This window comes from Hypomesus nipponensis, chromosome 17 (assembly GCF_054491055.1).
Source record: "Hypomesus nipponensis isolate SF chromosome 17, ASM5449105v1, whole genome shotgun sequence".
NCBI classification, from domain to species: domain Eukaryota; kingdom Metazoa; phylum Chordata; class Actinopteri; order Osmeriformes; family Osmeridae; genus Hypomesus; species Hypomesus nipponensis.
Window position 1 is genome coordinate 14,976,508 of NC_140377.1, and position 13,174 is coordinate 14,989,681.

At 42.9% G+C, this 13,174-nt stretch overlaps 1 long non-coding RNA gene across 3 annotated transcripts in view; it reads left to right on the forward strand.

The window, feature by feature from the left end:
* Positions 1-1,495: 1,495 nt before the first annotated feature.
* LOC146253669 (uncharacterized) overlaps positions 1,496-13,174 on the forward strand; it is a 46,302-nt gene continuing 34,623 nt past the window's right edge. The window contains exons 1-4 of one of the 3 annotated variants that reach the window (XR_014731852.1): positions 1,496-1,684; positions 2,003-2,209; positions 5,475-5,573; positions 6,193-6,367. This is a non-coding gene — a long non-coding RNA (uncharacterized LOC146253669). Of the gene's footprint in view, positions 1,685-2,002; positions 2,210-5,474; positions 5,574-6,192; positions 6,368-13,174 lie in introns of those variants that run through there. The other 2 variants (XR_014731854.1, XR_014731853.1) reach the window with 2 other exon arrangements.

The window sequence follows — 13,174 nt, forward strand, 5'->3', positions numbered from 1 at the left end:
TTTTATATCGGACCATTTCTTCTTAATTTCTGCCATGGTCCGGTTCTCTGAACCAAGCATTGATGGCCCTATAATAATAATGATAATTTTATTTGTAATCCACTTTACATTTAGCTAAATCTCAAAGTGCTGCAGGTTAAAAACAAGAAAGGGCGCAAATAGTGACAGTTTTCCACTCTGCCGACTTTCTTTTGTCACTAATACCTGATGACAGGTCGCCAAACAGGGCACATTGTCTTGCCTCCACCTTTGTTGTCAGAACCTCGATCTCACAGTCCCCGTATTTCTTCGAATAAACGCTGCGGCGTTTAACGTTCATTTTTGGTCCGGCGTTTCTTCGAGGAAGGCAAGGTTTCTTAGGGGAGGAGGCAAGGCGGGGTTAGTAGCTCGTTCACGTGCGGTCAATCTCACGTTGGTTGTGATTTATAAAGGAAAGGTGCGCAGGATCTGGCGTACGACCGGTTTTATACATGTAACTATTTCTGTGCGTAGGTACTTTTCGAGTTTTGTCCGTACGCTATTTTCTGGTATGAAAGCTGCGCAATCCTTTATACATGAGGCCCCTGGTCTTTTCCATTCCACTACTCACTCCTCCCGCTACAAACGCTCTCTCCTTTCCCTCTTACGCATGCCGGGCTGTTATCTGGGAGTCAGAATTCGATTAGCCATTCTCTTCTATCAATTAGCAGTGACAAACCTTCCCCGTAGCTGCCAGCCTATCATAAGGATGCCGTGCCTTTTAAAACATTTCTCTCCCTCTTTAGTTTGTCCATGGAACCAAAGTGCGCGACCCTCCACCTCCCCGTCACCACCGGGTCCCTTTGTTTCCTGCTCCTTGGCTGGTTTGTCAGCTGCCACCACCGCCACCAGTGTCTGAACTTTGTGGGGGATTCCTCTTCGGATGCTGGGCAGACACTCTTTGATCATTTAATTCCCCATGGGGTCTAAGCTACAAACACTTGTGGTACATTTAGCATCTCTGTACTCATCCCAGGTCTCTCCTGATTGAAATAACCATGCTGTCTCACTAAACATTCCCCCTGCTATGCGTGCTCTCTCTTTTTCCTCTACCTCAATGCCTGGACCATCATCGGGGTTCAGCTGTTCGATCAGCCGCTCACTTATATCCGATAGCACAGTGACAAGCCTTCTCCGTTAGCCTATCGTACTCCTGCCAAGGCTTTAAATATGTCCCTGCCTTAGTTTGTCCATGCTACCATTGTACAATACTTCTTCACCTCCCCACCACCACCAGGTTTCATCTCCTGTCTGCCTCTTAGGCTTGTTGTCTAGCTGGGTCATCAGACACTTTGTTGGTCTAAATCTCCTCTTAGCAATTGTACAATAAACAATCACTTTACTCTCTCCTGGTTGAACCGTAGGTCTGTCCTTTGACAGGACCTTTGAAGAAAGCTTGTAAAACAAGGGTTTTCTTGCTTACACAGAAAATAATCTTTAGTCAATAATTTTTTACATTTTGTATTACTATCAGACAGGCTGTGTGGTGCTCAGTCTGGCTTTTTCTTACAGAGCAAATACAATTATTCCTCACATTCATGGCTAACCCCTTCATGTTTGTTTTTCCTTCCCCTGGTTTTTTCCATTCCTCTATCTCTCCTCAGCTTGTGAAAGAGAGCAGATGGAGGGGCGGGAGCCGTGCCACGCCAGGTGGGAGAAAGATGGGGTGAGGGATGGAAGGAGGGAGGGAGGTTAGCCACTGGCTGATCCTGCAGTCCACTCCAGAGAAACCTGCTCTGCCCTGTGATAAGATAGCATTGACCTTTTAGCAAAGCTGGTGTAGAAAATAAGGTTGAATTCTTCCTGGTCTTTGACCTTTAAATTGGCCGCTGGACTGTCTGGTCGCAGTCTGCAGAAAACACAAGATGTGGAGATCCCATGAATTTGTTTTCTTACCTTTTTCAAGCGATCACTTGCAAAAATCTTGCATTTTCCATTCGTGTCAGCCTCCCTTCTTAACCACCCCTCTCTTTGTCCCCCCCAGCCCCCCTTTTGCCCTCCCACCTCAACCCGCTGCCCAGTTTTTCCTTTTTCTGTTGGGGATCAGTTGTAATCGCTGGAAGGACATCAGATAGCCATGCTGACAGTTCCCACTGGTGCCTGCCCAGGACAAACACAGACGAAAGAGGGTCGGCCCCTGGCTGCTCTGGTCCCATCCTCCACTGCTGAACCCCAGCATAGAAACCATGAGGTAGGTCTGGTCCTGGTGTCTGGCTATCATCACTACCTTTCATTCTCCTCACAGGGACTGGCATCTAGTTAAGGTTAGGTTAATGTTTAAACTCTGCCATCTTGGTAGAGTTCATACAATATGCTCTACAAAGGAGAGGGAGGGACGGCAGCCTCCTGGTGGTATGGATCCTTCCCTTTTTTATCTTTTAACCCAAGAAGATTTTTGTCAGTGTGTGTGAGTGACAAAGGGGCTGTATCATTCAGGTTTCTGCCAATACAGCCCTACACTTTCTACAGAAAGATTAAACATTTTATAACCATGAGCTGTGATCACTGGCTTGGGTTTCCTCCACGGTGCATGCATTCACGCACAAACACACACTGTTGCTTGTATACAGTGTGTCCGCCATATGCCTGGCGTCCCGTTGGCCTCGGCCCAGCCTCAACGAGGCACACCTTTTGCTCATCTACCCCACTCCTGGGGGGTATTCCAGGTAGCGGGTTTAGTAAAAACTTTAAGTTGTTTAACCCTGAAAAGAGGCATACTCCGAGTTCCACGTTCCAGAAAGAGAGGTAACAAAACCTTTTGGTAAGTTTCCATGGTAACTTACTCCGTAAAACTAACCTGCTCGCTAGCAGGTTTTCAATGCCAAACTTTCTACCGATCCCCTCCCACTTTATGAGCCCGATAGCTTTGGCAGACACGGCATTTCATTTCCTGGTTCAGCCGAGCGATCTCAAACAAAATGTAATTTGCTTAGTTATGCGCTGGGAGAGAATTTTAAAATTGCGATTTGATGTGCTTTAATTCCCTGAAGAATACCTAAGTTAACGTTAGCATTTCCCGTCACAATCTTTCATTTATTTTAGCAACATTCTAAGCCCTTGGGCCTTCGTCGCTAGTGTTACATGCCGTGGACATGCACTCAGAAATGACCAAATGCTTTTGGGCACTGAAATAAATTCAAATAATTGAAATTTTATTTGGTCTTCTTCATTGCCTACAAATAGAAATCACAATAAGTAGCCTAGCCTATTTCTATCGGCTATTCCTACAATTTACATGATTCTACCATGCTGAAACTGGTGTTTCAGCAAATCTATTTCAACATTGTAGGGGGTCAATATTGGCCAAACAACCTAAACTAATTCCCCTATGGTTTGAAGGAAGATGGGAAACTGAACAGTGTATTAACATTAGCCAAATGTTGCCAATACCAATGGAATTAGCTACAGGTATTTGACTATTCTGATTTGTGTTATATCAGAGCAAGAATGGTCAAATAAAGGTTAAATAATGTTATCATATTGCAAATGAATGATATCAATGTAGGTTAACTCTTATGCCTACTCTGCCATGATTATTGTAAACCACAGATAGAAAGCAAGAGTGAGGAAGAAGGAGTAGGACAAGCTAGAGCTGAGGATAAAGTCTCAGGAGATCAATTATCCACAGAACAATGCTTCACAATTCCTTAAGAACAACTACAATCACACCAGAATCTTGACCCTTACTTATCAACATGACTAGCAATGCCACAGTAAGTTACACAATGAGATGTGAGAGCCATCAAGTTGAACTCCATATTTTACCATATGAGAGGTGGGGGTAGGTTGATAGCCTTACAAGATCAGCCTTTATTCTTCTGCCCTAAGTAGGCTACATCTACATCTCTTGGTCAAAATAGAAATTCAGAAAATGCAACTATTTATATTCATAAAGGTTATTGTTCCTACAATTAACATCACCTGTGACCATGCATCCTCTCTTAACTGGTGTTCCAGTAAATCTTTTTCGAGATTAGCCTTTATTCTTCTACCCTAAGTAGGCCTACACCATCTCTTGGTCAGTTGTTGGCACTTTCTTCACAAGGTGCAGTTTGTACAACTAATTTACTTGTAACTGGGTATACATGAGATTACATTAGCTACATTTCACTGTTCCACATGCAAACTTCACCTGCCATTAAATGAACATCTCACTGTATACAGCATGCCCTGTTGTCAGAATGTGCAAATCGTTTTTATATTCATTATTCTCATAATGTCAGTGTAACTGACAATTACAAAAAAGCCTGTACATAAAAGTACATGGACAGAGAACTACCAGTAGCTACCATACATAATTCTCTGACTGCATCCATTCCTGCGGCAGCAGTCATTAATGTCTCTTCGTCATCTTACGTAATCATCATCATCCTTTGATAAAAAGCATTCTGTTGAGGGAACTGCTACTACAAGTTGAAATAGGCACCAATTGATATTTAAACTTTGTATCATGTCAAATATGATTAAAACCATGGTGACGTAGAGGCTACAATCACAAGCAGCCTATAAGCAAAATATGCATTACCTGTTTGTAGTATGGTTTTATATGTAATATAACATTGAAAATGCTATTTTATTAAGTCCACCACTTTCTCTCCTGTAATATTAAAGTGGAACTGAACTGCGATTAGACACAGTGATATTATAATAGTATATAGATTTTATGAATTAAAAAAATATATAACATACAACTATATGCCATATTCTATAAGTAATCGAAATTTCTTGTGTGTAAATTAGGTACTTAAAAAGAACTGGACGCCGCCATGTTTAAATGACGTACACATCTGACGTCAAGAGAATGGTTGCTCTCAATTTCAACCGGTCAAACTGCATTAAAAATTGAAGAAAGTCAACCCATCATACCCATCCCTGTTCATCGTATGGCGTATGCTTTCTAACCAATACGTTATGTTTCCGCAGGACCGCAGTTGTCCCATATAATGCAGAATATGTGTTTTTGTCGGATGTAAAGATGTAAATATAGTTAACACTCACAACTTGAACAACACAGAGTGGTGATGTACTATGCTGCTAGTTAGCTTTTGACGTCACCCAATCGGTGCTTGTTGACAGGCAAGCAGCAAATCTCTTCTTATATCAACTTTTTGTGTGTGTGAAGTAAATAGTCAGCAATACTATGTCATATTTTAGCTAAAGATCAGTAACTTTTTGGGCCAATGTTGTTGCTTCCGTACATTTGCCTAAAGTTGGTATAGGTAGGTTCAGAACTGCCTGGAAACTGGTGTGCTACTGTAGTTGGATAAGTTTAGCTTGTTGATTTTCTCATGTCATGAAACATCCTTCTATATTTTTGCAGATAGCTATTCATCCATCATACAGACATGATTTTAGGATGTTTGTATCTTACTATTCGCAAGTAAGGTGTGTTGTAGAGGTGAAGGAAGACTATCCTTGCAAGAGGAGGAGGCAGCTGACTGTTCATTACCACACAGGAGGAGGATCTACTGAACCAGGAACTGCTGGAGGAAGACCAGGAAGAGGAGGAGATAGAAAAATGAGATTGAACCTGATACCCAGCCAGGAACATCTGGGTATGCATCAATGTATATTATTTGTTTCTGTTTCCCATAAGACAATATATTTAGTCATTTATTAAGACTAATACTCATAATATTCAGATTATTATTCTAAAACCTGTAGTCCCTCCTTTGTCGTCACTTCACACAACCCATGTCCCTAGAATGGAAAAAATCCTGTAACACAGTGGTTCTCAAACCGGTCCTCAGGTACCACCTGTCCTGCACATGAGATGTTTTCCTGCTCCAACACACTTGATTCAAATAAATGGGTCGTTATCTAGCTCTGTAGAAGCCTGGTAACAAACATGCATTTGAATTAGGTGTGTTGGAGCAGGGAAACATCTAAAACATGCAGAACAGGTGGTCCTTGAGGACAGGTTTGAGAACCACTGCCTGGCTATGCTAATCATAAAAATAGGACTGAAAATAAAACAAAAGTAGTTTCTTGCGCGACTAAATTTAATGGCAAACGACTTTGCTTGCTTTGCAATAGGAACTGTTTTCAGTTTTGGCAGTCATCTGAGTGTGACCAGTATCACGACAAGGCGTAGATGGAAAAGGATGTGTTTATTGGTGTTGTCTTCCCCCTGCCTCTTTATCTCCCTGTCTTCTCCCTCTCGTCTCTCAACAGGGATTGCAGTTGAGTTTATGCATTTATATATCTTCTGCTTCGCAGTTATTTATAAAAAAAATATTTACAGTAGATAGTTTGAAAGTTTGTTGTTGTATGTTTTCCTGAGATATCATTCCCCTCAGTTTAATGTTCAAAACAAATAAAGTGTGTTTTATTGAACACATAAAATGTATATTTCAGTGGTGGTGTCCGTTATTTTCAGATGCCATTTATTGTATGGAAAGGTATTTGAGAAGTGGTCATGTGAAATGAATCTTGACATTCTAAACGCTTTAGCCTGTTTTCTCATTTATCACTAGAATGGTCAAAACTTTTAAACAATACATTTATATCTGTCTGCTATTCTATATTGCCCACACAATTATGTAAGTGTCATACACTCAGGTAGCGGCGAAGCTGCCAAACGAGACGCAAGAGCTATCTCAGCAACCATTTGTGCGATTGTCACCAAACTTTGGTTCCTTCGTTCCCACGAGGAGCAGAGGAGGCCTGTGGTTTTATACCAAAAAATAAACATTTGAACACTCAGTACTCTTGAACGCAAACAGATATTTCAACCAACCTTGGTGTGTTGCATGAGTGCAACAGGTTGTTGTGACTTAATTGTTGCACAAGTGCTATGGAGGCCATGTCCTGCTCTGGACTGCTGGGCCCCTCCATTGCTGCTTGCAGCTATATTTATTGGTGGCCAAGCCGCGAAGCGGCGAAGCCACATAAGTGATTCTACCTTTTCTTATTGGTGGCCAAGCCGCGAAGCCACATAAGTGATTCTACCTTTTCTTATTATTAGGGGCCAAGCAGCGAAGCTGCGAGGCACCTATTGTTATTGTTAGTTTTATTAGGATTCCTCCGTCAGGAGGAAACCTATTGTTATTGTTCGTTTTATTAGGATTCCTCCGTCCGGAGGAAACCTATTGTTATTGTTAGTTTTATTAGGGGCCAAGCAGCGAAGCTGCATTCTTAGGACTGGGTGTCTATGGCAGCCCCCATAAGCGCATGGTCGAAAGTTTTGAAATTTGGCACACTCATTGGGGACAGTCCCCTGGTCCAATTCACAAAGTTTCATGTCCCATACTTGGGTACTCTAGCGCCACCAACGGGTCAAAGTTGGACTTGTGTTTACACACGCAACTTTTGAACCGTATGACCCATTTTCAAAACTGAGATACCGTTGGATTCCGTGGATCAAGCCGAGTTCAATGCACACCACGGCGTCAATTTCCGGTTATATAGAGTGTCCGCTATTTCCGGTTTTATCAAAAACCTTTGAAAGCCTACTCCTCCTACAATTTTTGTCAAATCTTCTTAAAAATTACCAGAGATGATCTTCAGACTAAGCCGCACAAAAGTTATGGTAGAGCATTTTGATCTCCACAACCGTTTGTCCGTGACAGCCAATCAAATTCATCAGGAAAGCCACCAAACAGGAAATGAAGTAATATCTAAGCAGTTCTTTGATGCAGTGACACCAAAGTTGGTAAGCCTTCTCGGAACTTTATTCTAAGGATGTCCTCCAAAAATGGTGTCATGTGACTAAAAGGGGGCGTGGCCGGAAGCATAAACGTGTTTTGCCTAATAAATGTTGAAGTGTTTACCTTAATAAAGTAATTTATTTGTCTGTTGATGTCTTGTGAGATATCGAGCTTGACCATCGATAATATTTCATAACAACCGAATTGACGCGTCCGCCATTTTGGATTTAATGGAAAAGTGTAAAAACCTTTTACACGCCCCAAATTTTGTCCAATGTTTACTAAAATTGGCACAGATGATCGTCAGACCAAGCTTCACAAAGGTTTCAGATGGATTTTCCATTTTCAAAACGGTTTGTTCGGTAGAGCCGATCAAAGGCGGCGGCGAAGCCGCAAAAGACACGTGAGAGCGTAACTCAGCAACCATTTATGCGATTGTCACCAAAGTTGGGTTCCATCGTTCCCACGAGGAGCAGAGGAGGCCTGTGGTGTTATACCAGAAAAAAAAAACAACAACTTTGAACACTCAGTACTCTTGAATGCAAACAGATATTTCAACCAAACTTGGTGTGTTGCATGAGTGCAACAGGTTGTTGTGACTTAATTGTTGCGCAAGTGCTATGGAGGACTGCTCTGGACTGCTTGGCCCCTCCATTGCTGCTTGCAGCTATATTTGGTGGCCAAGCCGCGAAGCTGCAAAGCCACTTAACCCTTTCAAACGTGAGTTCTAAATTTCTTCACTGCCCCCACAGCGTGAGTTCTTTTGGCGTGGCAGTTTTTATTATTTTCAACGTTCCAGAAGTTGATTGTGACGTATTAAAATCGAATTTCTAGACAATTTCAGCATTTCTCGGTTCGCATTTAAAATTGGTCTAGTTTGCACCCCGTATTAGTGACGACTACTCCATTCATTGGTTGTTTTGTTTGTCCCGCCTTCTCGTTACGTATTTCTTCCGCTTCAGGGGACTTGCGGAAACCTTCAAAGTAGATATTTTGGCTATGATTCTGGTGACTGAATTATTTGTATTACTCAAATTATACCACCCATATATTTTTTGCACGATACTGAGATGAAAGCATGAACTGTTGCATTTCACGAGGTGTTTTTGCCTAGCTAGCTCGTAGTGTAGTAAAGAGTCGAATCAACAAGTTAGCTGTTTACTAGGCTTTGTTACGTTGTTTGTGTGGTCGGATTATAACGAATACACAATAATTCAGACACATCCAGTCAGTCTTGATTGCTATGCATCGTTGTTTTCTCTACCTGGCTTCCATCTCGTAAACCTACTGAGTTGGCAACACAGCCTTTGTTCACAAAATAAGTAAGAAAAATAAAACGATGCATTACAATCCAGGCACGTTAGTCAGTCTGGATGTACCTGCATTATTTTGTACTCATTTGAATCTGGCCACACAAACAACGTAACATAATTTACTAGGCTATCAACAATGTCAACCAAGTTGAGCCATACAGGCGAGACTGGAAAATTACTCCCAGACCCCTTGACCAAAGGCGATCAAGCTTTTTGGTTGGATTCTACTTTTCTGGGAAAACCTTTCTGGTGAGTAGATTATTTATACAAGTTATACACATACTTGTGGCATGATATTGAGATAAAAGCATGGCCTGTTGTTGATTTCCACGATCTGATGTTTTTGCTAGCTAGCTCCTAGGGCTAGGGCTACTTGATGGACGACATGTAGAATAAACCTGACTTCTTGCTTATTCAATAACGGTACCAGATTTTTGCACAGGAACATACCCAGTAACCAAGAAGATTTACCATTATAGTAGAGGAAACTCTTCCCGCGGAGGTAGGTATACCAGCCAAGTAAATGAGGCCATCATCGATTAATGTATCTGAAAAGGTATTTTATTGCAAAGTACTATCTTATATTCTCATTAGACGTGGACTGTTACCGACATTAACCTTAGGTAACTGCAGGATAATAGTAGAGTAGAGTATTTTTTTTGTTGTAATTTTGCTGGAGCTTGGCCGTCTTTACCTACTTAGTAGCAGTGGTATTTACCCAATAACACATTATAACTTACCATATATATCTCCTGTAGATACCAACTTACTACCAGCGGTATTTAAATAGTAATATTTATAAGCTTCCAGGTAAATACTTAGTTTTGTCTTCTGTCTTTACCTAATTAGGACCAGTGAAAATCACCCAGTAATAACCAGCACGTTAGTAAATAGTTAATGGGTAAATACTTCAAATTATCGCTGTATTTACCACCTTGGTACCAATCGGTAATACCCAATAATACAGAAAACATACCCAGTAATGACCAGCACGTTAGTATTTAGTTAATGGGTAAATACTTCGAATGATCTAGGTATTTACCACCTTGGTACCAATCGGTAATACCCAATAAAACACAAAACATACCCTTTACTTTCTATGTAAATACCTAGTACTTAAGGGACTGTAAAAGGAAGGGTTTCCGGATTTGGCTCCTCAGTTGTATGGACACGCCAGCCGCGGGGGACAGGAACGGTACACCGGAGGCCGCAGCCGGTACAGCCGAGGCCAGGCTCCTCCGTGGTACCACGTCTCGGTCGGAGGCCGCACGGGATCCCTTGACGTCCCGGCTTCCAAGACGGCGATGCGGGAACTCATGACACCGAGGGACAGCTAAATGTCCGAGAGGGCGGCCAGCACGGGATCACGGGGGGCGCTTGTGGATGGGATTGGCTCCTGGAAGCGAGCCCTCTTCACAGGCAGCATGGCAGTAGCCCCGCTTCCCTTTTGCCTATTCTTTCACCGGGGGAGCACCCAGGGGTGCAGATGGAGCAGCCGAGCCTTGTTCCAGGTAGAACCTGAACAGATCCTCGTGGCTGCATCCAAAGGGCGGTGTTATTCCCTTGTTGTACAGGGGGTTCAGGATCCTGTACACCGGCCAGTCCTTCATGTTGGCTGCTTTCCCTGCTAATCGCGAACTACGTCTGACTTGGGTCCCCGAGTCCTCGCCATCCGCGTAGAGATCCTCCGATGGAGACTCCTCCTCAGGGGGCAGATTGAGACAGTCCACCAGATCCCCAGAAACGCCCGCATCGTCCAGATCCGAGGAGGACATGACAAAAGGGAGACAAGCGAAGGCAACAGATAGACGATCGAAACCGCGGACCGCACAGCAACGGCAGCAACACAGAGAGCAGGTTCGACAATGAGTATGCGTGCATGAGCGACTTTATAGCGCCGCCTATTGAGCTCAGCCTATGGTCTGAGCGCACGGCAATTGGTGATCTGACGCGCGCTGCCCGAGTGCCATGCCTGAACCTGCTTCGCTCATTACATGCAAACTAAATGTCTTAAATGTATGATGCGCTTGTCGATCAGTCCTCATACACCACGACACAATAGGCTACGAGCTGAGCAACAGCGCAAACACAGGCAGGAATACAGTAGCAGCACCAGTGCTAAATAAGTAGGCTATTAAGACATGTTCGTAGTCTTAAGTATAGCAAAAAATAGCCTAAACTTTCCTAGACTTTTAGCTGCGGTACTAATGCTGAGGGCTCGCTGATATCGCTGTCTTACTTGAACGTGCATTCAATCATTTATTTAGCAGACGCTTTTATCCAGAGCGTCGTATCTATGACTCGTTGCTAACGTATGCTGACGTTGTACACACCCAATAAATTCCAAATGTGTAGGTCGCACATGCAGAGTACTACAAAAAGATGCTTGCACTGTCTCAAAAACTGTCTGGAGCACTGAGAACTTTAAACCTTTTTTTTTATTTTATTGTTCATGTCTCACGCTGTATCAGAGTCATACAGTCTCTCCCCTGAGCTAGCTGCAACAGCCTGAAGTGTGTAAAGTAGTAAACAATAAGTACTCCACATCTTTTCCAGACTCCATGTAACTTATAAATGTCTTATTTTGTTTATAAAACTGAAAATACAGCATCTCTTATTTATGAAAGTGGAAATGACATAGAATAACAAATTCTACTTCGGCGAGACCTTCCCCACAAAAGATCAAGGAAAGTATCTGGTCTATCACAAGACCATTTACCTCTGAAGGGTAGCTTCATTGTATTTTTTTTTTCTTTCAGAAACACAAGTTTGTCCACACTTTCACTAGTGAGGGTAGATCTTGTGGCAGTGACTGTCACCTGCCGTTGAAAAAACCCTCTCACTTGGGACGGAGGTGGCAGGTACTGCCAGGTAGCATTTGGCCAACTTTGCTAGATTTGGAAATATTGTTTCATTGGACTTCCACCAGCCAAGCGGGTCGGATTCCACAGAAGTGCCTTCCTTGGCTACATAGGCATATACCTCCTCCTTCACCTTCTGCTTCAAATCAGGATGGTTCCTCTGACCAGTTGCAAAGAGGGAGCCAAAGACTTCTGGCATTGCTGACTTCTTTGGAGGAGGTGGGGAGGATGATGTCTCAGACTGTGGCATCTCTGGTAAGGAAGTAGCCTGTGATGTTGATGGCCGGTCCTGCGTTGTCTCTGTGGTCTCAGTCTGCAAAGACAACAGTAAATGATTGGGTTTTATGAGTGAACACTGTAACGACATGTTCAGTTAAGACATGACAGATCACATATCAAATAAAAAACAACCTTAACATTAAATACATATCTGCTCTGTTCTGCTCAGAACTTCTGTGATGAGATCTTCCAAGACGTTCTGGTGACAGGCATGTTCCAAGTGAGCGAGCGATTTGAACCTGGGGTCCAATGCAGTGCATTTATTAAAGAAATCCTGGAGATCTGGGTCAATGTATCGGATTTGCATGTTCTCTCTGATGGCATGCTTCATTTCTCTGACGATGGGAGCATCGTCATCATTTGTTTCCATAGACTTCATTATCATTGTTTAGGATCATTGAAACCGATGGTGTTGTTTCAGTGCTCAACATTGTAGTGATGGTCTTCAAAAGGTTTCATGATCTTAACCACACTCTGCGAAGCTCACCTCCTGATCTGACAAATGTGAGGTGTCCTTGTTCTTTACTGACTTGTCTGTTAATACAGCGTAAATGGCAACTTGCTGTTCCAGATAGCGCTCGACCATTTTGTAGCTGGAGTTCCAGCGTGTCGACACATCATGTATGAGGCAGTGTTTTGGCAAATCAGTGATCGAGGACCACCTGTTTACACTCAAACATGCGCAGCCGTCGTGCTACAATGGAAAAAAGTAACACTCTTTCTGATTTTTCCTAATAATCGAGATACCTGGTGACTGCCAGTGCTTTTTGTGCGGCTAAATGTAGGGTATGGGCAAAGCATGCTACATGCGAACCCAGGCCTGCTTCTCTGACGGCATTAACAATCTTTTTTGCATTATCTGTGGTCACTGAAATGGTTGTTCCAGGCCTCTCTAGTTTCCACTCTGCCACAACCTTCTGTAGCTTCTCAGCTAGGTGAGTGTTTGTGTGCTGCTCATACAGGGGCCGTGTCTGTAGAACTGACGCTTTCATTTCCCACTCAGAGTCAATAAAATGAGCAGTCACCGTGAGGTAGCTTTCGGTAGCACGAGAAG